The sequence below is a fragment of the Gossypium hirsutum genome, chromosome D01, assembly GCF_007990345.1.
Source record: "Gossypium hirsutum isolate 1008001.06 chromosome D01, Gossypium_hirsutum_v2.1, whole genome shotgun sequence".
Classification (NCBI taxonomy): Eukaryota; Viridiplantae; Streptophyta; class Magnoliopsida; order Malvales; family Malvaceae; genus Gossypium; species Gossypium hirsutum.
In genome coordinates, this window is record NC_053437.1 from 28,907,720 (window position 1) to 28,915,970 (window position 8,251).

Genomic DNA, 8,251 nt, shown 5'->3' on the forward strand with positions numbered 1-8,251 from the left:
AGAGATAATTCTAGAAGGTAATGATGATGTTTGTGATATTTTTAATTAATTAATTAGATAAATGTTATTTAATTAATATTTTATTAAGATTTTTAGTATTATTTTATTATTAAATGATTAATATAAAAGGGAGGAAAGATGATGAAAAATCATCATCTTTCTATGCAGCCAACGTTAGAAGAGAAGAGAAGAGAAGAAAGAAAGTTTTGCTTTCTTTACAATTTGGTCCTTTCACCAAAAATTCACTATTTTCACTTAGAAATCAAAAGAATTCCATAGCTTCCAAGAGAGAAAAATAATAAGGAGACAATGGGGAGCTAGACTGTCAAGTTAGATTCAAGAAATAGAAGCTGGAGGAGAGAAAATCAAGTTAAAGATTGAAATCAATAGCATAAAGTAAGAACATCAAGATTTCAATTTATTTTTAAGTTTGTTATTGTTGAAAAAGTATGGAAATGATGTTATAGTAGAGGTTTCTTAAATAAAGTCTTATGTTCTTGATATATTAGTGAAGGGAAATAAGTGAAAATGATGGGAAATATTATAGAGAAATGGAATAAGGGAGTTATAAATTTAGTAATCAACATCTTGCACTAAAACAGTTTTGGACAGCAGCAGTAGGTTAACTTTGAAAAATCACCATAAATTGTGGAAATCGAATTAGAGGATGAAAAAAATATGGAATTAAATTGTGGAAATCAAATTAGAGGATGAAAAAAAATATGGAATTAAAGCTTATTTAGTATAGTTTCTTATAGAAGAAACAGTGTAAGTAATGGAATTGTAAATCATGAGATATAATAAATTTTGCGAGACAAGGTGAGAATGAATTCGGGTTCCCCTGTTTTGACTTTGGAAAATCATAACAATTTGAATAAAAATAATTAAAGGCTTAAATTTATATGTTAAAAATCCTGAATGAGTCTATTTTCAATAGAAACAAACGGAAATTAACATCATCCAAATTCTGTACAAAGAGATAATTAATTTTTAGTGAAGAGGGGTCGGAACTGTCAAACATTGAAACAGTGGAAACTTTAAAGAATAAAATATATTTATTGGCTAAACCAAAAATTCTAAAAATTTTATGGTAAGAAGATACGTGAGTCTAGTTTCATAAGAATTTAGCAGATCTTAATTCGGAGTTCCGTAACTCAAGATATAAATAATTTAGTGACTATGACTCAAGTGGATAGCTTTGAATTAATATATAAATAAATGATGGAATTATAGATAATGTTACATATAAGCATATTATACATTAAGGATGTGGAATGGAGAGGATGAGGAGGAAAATAAATGATTATTCAACTAGCATGAGTTTTCATTAAAAATGACCAATTTGCATGTTTTAGGTTTAAGGACTAAATTGCATAAAAGTAATATTTTAAGGGTAAATTGGTAAAAATGTCAAAAAGTGACCAAATTGCATGAAATGAATTGTTTTATTATTTAAATTAATAAATTGAATGAAATCTTAATGTAGATCATCATTGGGTGGAAATTTGAGGAAAATAGAAAATTACCAAAATGTCCCTGAATTTTTGGTATTTTTGCAATTTAGTCTGGTAAGTTCGTGTAACTTGAATTATATTCTTAAATGCTTGAAATGTATGTTATTGATGTGAATATGATTTGAATGTTCATTGTATGAAAATTAATGAAACATTGATATATTTGATAAAAAGGGGAATAATGCATTGAATGGATGTATGAATGTTTATCACACTATCCATTAATTCTATCGGTAATTTTGGATGTTTTGATTCTGGTTATAATGACATGTATGAGTTAAATTGGCCAACGTTAGCTCATTAATGTTTTGATTTCGATTGATTTTAAATATGAATGCTTGATGAAATGATATGTCTGTAAATTAATTTGTAAACTCAGGTAATGCTCTATAACCCTATTCTGGAGATGGATACGGGTTAGGGGTGTTACAAGAATAATCACATCATTCAACTTAATTCATTTTCATCAAGCTTAATAATGTTCTGGAAAGTATTCCATGGTAACTCGATCTTTCATGAGCTTGAAACCAATTTTAAGTCCTTTCAGAATCTTTCACTTAGAAAAACATGCATACTACCATGATCATATTTAACTAAGAGTTTCTTAGATTTTTTGCAAAGTAACAGGGACGTATTAGGTTTGAAACAATTTAATCACACAAATCTAAAAGTTATGCAATGTGATAGAGCTCTCTCAAGTTATTACGAGCCTTTAATTTAATCAGGTTAGGATCTAAATTAAGCATGCACCTTTCAATTATTGCACCCATTAATCACCGTCTGACTAGGATCACTCAACTAATTCTAATGCATTCAATCACATTTTAATGAATGAAATACATGCTTGATTTTAATTGAAAACATGATCGATTGAGGCACAAAACATTATGAACATAACTCAAATGAACTTTTTCAAATTAATGCAACCATTCTAGGAAAAAAATTAAGTTATCATCATTAATGAAAAAACAACAAAACACATTGCAAACATATTGAACAACAATAAAGATTAAGGCAGAAGAAACTCTAAAGTAATTTCGGTAGTCCTCTGGAATTGATCACAGTGGCTTCTTCCGATCCTCATAGTTGCTCCTTTACAAAATGCACCTCAAGGTGGCTAGCCAAAAGAGAATTTTGTCGAGGAATTGCTACTAAATGAAGGATTTTATTCGTGAGAGGGTAAGTAAAGTGGAAGGAAAAATGAGAGGTTTGTGAAGGATGAGAGGAAATGTGTGTTGAGGGATGGTTGAATAGTGGAATGAGAGGGTCTATTTATACTAGAGGGATGGCTTGTAGGTTTGCTCATGCCCGACTAGCCATATATTGTAGAAGGGAGTTGTTGTTGGTTGCTTGATACATGCATGAAATCATGCTTGAATCAAGTAAGGTGGTGGACAGTTTCAAGTGTAATTGTTGAGGACTGATTTCTAAATGTTTTGCAAGTGTGAGGGCGTCCGAATAAATATCCCAGAAGAGAATTTTGAGTTGCCCAAATGCCCTTGCTGAATTAGACTTCATTCTCCCTTATTTGGATGGGTTGATGACCAAAATGCTTGCCAAACTTGTTCATCAATTGCACCAACTTTAATTGGATCAAATTAATTTCATCATGCCCCAAATTTTCTTGATGTTGTCATCCATGTAGAGTGAAAAATAGGCTCATGTCCATATGGATTTAACAAATAAATCGTTCATAACTCCTTGGTCCAACTGTAAGAAATTAAATCAAAATTAATATGTCACATAATAAAATAATTAAATTATGCACATAATTAATGCAAAATAACATAGAATTGTATTATTTATTATCTCATGACCCTTATCTTAATATGAACAAAATTCACCCTTTTAACAATCAAATACTCAGGATTAATATTATTTTCAAGTAAAAAGGTGCCATAAACTACTACAAAAACCTATATAATTTAGAGTTTACACACCCCTAAACTTAATTCATTGCTCGTCTCGAGCAATGCAAAGCAAAAATTTAGGTAAAGTGATCTCACAATAAGTTTAAATAGAATTCCTCAGTAAAATAAACTTTTGTACATAAACATACATAAACAAAACCATGCTTACAAACTATTTTTATTGATAAGTCGTTCATATGAAAAAATTATTTCAAAATTATATTCTAAGTGCGGGAAAATGCTAGCATAAGTTATAGAGTGCATGCTTTTCAAGATCATACATAATATTTACCATTCATCAAAGTTTCCTCATCAATTAGGCAAACAATCACAAGGTTTAATTAGTGGTTCTCATATGTTGACTTAGCAGTTCCTCTCCACTAATGTAGTTGACATAATCATCCAAATCAATAGGTATTTTATAGGGTTGTAATGGGGCTAGGCTGAAAGTAAGGATATATAGAAGTGAATTTTTAGGTTCAGCAATCTTAACCCTAACTTTGCCTTGGATCTTTTCGAGGTACATCCTTTCTACTAATGGGTTTTAACACCCCCAAACTTTATTTTAAGCTTTATACCCAATCAATACTTCTCAATATTTTGAGTATTTATTTTGCTCCTTTTGCTTTGACATTGAATAGAGAAATTTTTTTTAACATCATATGAATAACATGTACATGTTTTTGAAATTTTCCTAAAACTTTGATCACTAAGACATGTATAGTTAAGATTGGTGCAAAAATAGGGTATGTCACATGCCAAAAATTGGGTTAGAAGAAACTGAGTTAGTGAAACCATGAGTGGTTACGTCTGGCTTTTGAGTTAAGATTATGAAAATTATGACAAGTGATTTGATCTGGTTTAGTGGTTAAGAGTAGTGTTTGTGTGTGTGAGGCCTTATGGTCAAATCCCTTTCCTTGGTTTTTTGCTATTTTTGCTGAAACCTCTATATTTGAACATCTAGTTTATAAATTATTTTCACTTGATTTTTGACAAGAATGAGCTTGTTGGTTCAGTGGTAAGGCTTCGTCTTACCCTTTGGTCTTGTGTTTGAGTCTTCGTGTGTGCAAAATGAAAATTGTTTTTGTTTTGAACTATGAGGGAATCTGATGGGTGGCTAATTAGTGGGACATAGTGGGGTGTGGGTAGTTATGAAATGATCTCTCCCACTTCCCAGTTTCACATTATTTTCTCCCACTCTCCCCCTCTTCTCTATTTTTTTCTCTTTTCTTCTTTCTTTTATTTTCTTTTCTCCTTCTTCTTTTATTTTTGCTTGTTGTCATTCCATTTTCTATTGGTGGTCGTACGCGATATTTGCTATTGGAGCATAGTTCATTCATAGTGTAAGTTTCGTTAAATTATCTTTTTCTTATATTCTATTTTTAGTTCATTCTTTGATTAATGTGGAATTGTGTTAGTATAATTTTCGTTCCATGTTGTGATTAGCAATTTTGCTGTTCTTGGTTAGTTGATTTGGGTGGAAATCAAAGCCCTCCTGCGGATTAAACTCAGGTTTGATTGATTTTTTGAAGAAGTAAGTGTCTGAATTTGGAATTTATGGTCAAAAAATTCGGTGTGAGGATGTGTTGTGGTTGGGTCTTTTGTTGGTTACTTAATACGGTTTATTGAACGAATGTAGGTATCATGAGTTCCTAGCTGTGTGGTTGATCATTTCTTCTATCAGGTGTATGATTCTATCCCGAGACCTCATTTGAGACTCGAGAAAATTGTGAAACTGGTTTGTTCTTCAAAACTGCCCAGCACCACACAGTCGTATGAAATAATGCAGATAGTGTGGGTAGACCATATGGACCACACGGGCTAGCTTTTTGGGTAATGTGGGCCTTTTGGGCTAATTTTGAAGCCCGATTAGGGGCGGATTAAAGGACTCGTAAATGGGTCTGTGGGCATTATGTAGGCTTAGAAAAGCATAAGTTTCAGTAAACAAACATGGGTAGCTGTAGGAGGTTTGTTAAATAAGCTCTAATAAGTATAAAAATGCGTTATGTTTTGCAATCAATAGGTACGTGAGTTAAGCACGACTATTTTGTAAACCATGTGTGTTTTACGTATTCTATTATATGTTCTGGTAAGCTATTCAATTTAACTACGTAAAATGATATGCTACGATCTGTAAAAATATATATGATTAGGTATGCATGCCATACCATTTATATGATATGTACGTACATTATTATGATTTTCATGTGCATTGGGGTAGGTTTTGGATATGATGGAGGAAGTCTTTTCTAACAGTTTTACAGCAATTTTGGCAGTTAAACCGCAATATCTATCTGACAGCTCAGCTGCACTATTATGAGTGGCATACCTCCATGACTCGGTGTGATTGGATGGATGGACTCTTGTAGTCCTATTTGGTGTGACTGGTTGGACAAAGTTGGTGTCGAGTGGGTGGAGGTAGGATCTTTGATTGCATTTGTATCTTAATATGAAATACATCTGATTATGTATAAGATAATGTGTTTGAGATTTTGATTCTGAATTAAGAATTTCGTTCTGATATATGATTATGAAAATATGACATTTCGATCTGACAAATGTTTCTAGATGTGACATTTTTATATGGTTTTTGCATATGTGATTACTAAATAAAAAACTCTATTTTTTGTTTGCAATTGTGCGGCTTGTAGTAAGAAAACTCTATACGTAGGTTAAGTAATACACTGAGCTTCTAGTTGACTCGTTTGTTTGATACGTTTCAGGTGAATTTCTAACTTAGGATTGGATAGTGTGCGGGAGCTCGGATTGGTCTTTTAAATAATATGGTTTGATTTATGTTAAATAAGATTTCTGGACATTTGGTTTTGGACAATGTTTTTTGAATTTGGTTTTCTTTTTGGGTGTTGATTTGTTTGTCAGTTTTTGGAAGTTTTAACGTAAACTATAAAATCATACTAGCTAACAAATTAGAATTTGGTTTTCAAAACTAAAACAAGCTAAGGATTTTTCGCTACAAATATAAAATAGGTTTTATGAAAATTTATAAAAAATATTGTTTTAAGATATGTCCAATTGGCAAACTGTACGCTTTCACTTATCAAGACCATAGTTTCCAAATTAGCAACTCTAGAATTTCCATTGTAAAGTTTTATTCAGAATTACGAGTTTTATAAAACTTTGATTTTCGGTTTCGTATCAAGTCACGTTTTGGAAAGTAAAGATTTCAATGTATTGTTGTAACTATCTAGATTTAGCTATAACGTCTAGGTCAGATTTGGGGTGTAATAGGGTAAACATAAAAAGATGGGAATATGATGATGTAGGTGAATAGCAATAAAATAGGCTTAAAGGCTCAAAATGAAGTTTCAAGGGTTAAATTCATATGGTAGGCTTGAAAGGCTCAAACGATTCAAAGAAAATGTACCTATATCATGTTTAGATTCTTATGCCTCCTAGGATGTCGCCTCAAGAAAGTTATTAAGTCAATTCTAAGGACTTAAACCTTCATGCATGCCTGTTTTTAAGGAAATTAAATTTTCATGGAAAAAGACTACATAAGACCTAAGAACATACAAGCATTCCATAACTTAAGATAGCAAAAATAAAACTAAAATAAAACCAGAAATCATACTTGCATTTGACCTAACTTATGAATAGAAATTTTTCTGAATATCATTTTATTTCAGCATACTTATGAGTAACGCCCCAAAAATCTCTTATATTTATTTTTGTGTTTTTGTGATACAAATATCTGTCTGCTTCAGTGGTTAAGTGTTCTAGGTGTATGTATGTGGTCCCAAGTTCAAGCCTTAACTTAGGAAAAATTTTGGTATTTTTATGAATAAAGCCTTAACTGGGTTCAATAGGCTTATATTTTCAAGTTTGTAAATTTATATTAGAATGGGCCTGTTGGTGTGGTAGTTAAGTGGAGTATTAGTGTGCTGGGGGTCTTGAGTTCGAATCCCTACGTAAACAAGAGGTTTTATTTTGCTACCTATGTCGTGTGTGAGTTTGTGATGGACTAAAATTCTGATAGTGGAGAGGTTGATGGAGATAATTAAGGGATTTTGGATAGAGAGAGTGTGTGGTGGACGGTTTTGGGGTGTTTGAGTTGTAATGGGGGAGTTTGGGAGTAGATTGAGGGATTGAGTGTAACACCCCAAATTTTGGGCCTAGAAGAAATAGGTTTGGAATAAGGGAATAGTTAGGAGACTGCACATAAATATTTAGTTGTGTAAGAAATTGACATAAATGAATGTTTGCTTCAATGGTTAAGTGATTTATGAGTGTTTGGAAGTGTCTAAGAAGTCATGGGTTCAAGTCTTGGCTTTTGCAGAATTTTTAGTTTTGTTTTTAAATGAATCTAGACATTGGCATATAGGCCTTATAAATAATAGTTTTTGTTTTATGACACAAAAAGAGCTTGTAGTCTAGTGGCAAGGTGGCATGTGGTGTAACTGTGATGTTTGAGGTTCAAGTCTTAGGTTGTGCAATGGAGTATTTATTTTGTTGCTTGGGCTGTGTAGGTAGTGGAGTTGGACTGAAACACAGCTAAAGGGAATTTGAATGGAGTTTTTTAGGGAGTTGAGGAGAAATCGGTGGAGGGATTTAATGAGAGATAAGGGGAGAGATTTTAGGAGAAAATCAAGGGAAGTGAGGGGAGAGGAGAGGTGTGCCGAAATTGGAATCTGTACATAGGAAAATTCGGCCAGAGGGGAGATTGCTCATTTTTGTTATACTTTCATTTCAGTTTTGTGTGGTGTTTTCACTATTTTTCCTTGAAGGCCGATGTGGTAATGGGTTTTTGCATATTCTTCTGTCTCGTTTTTTTTTGTGTTGGCGACCTATCTTTGGCTGAGTATTGCC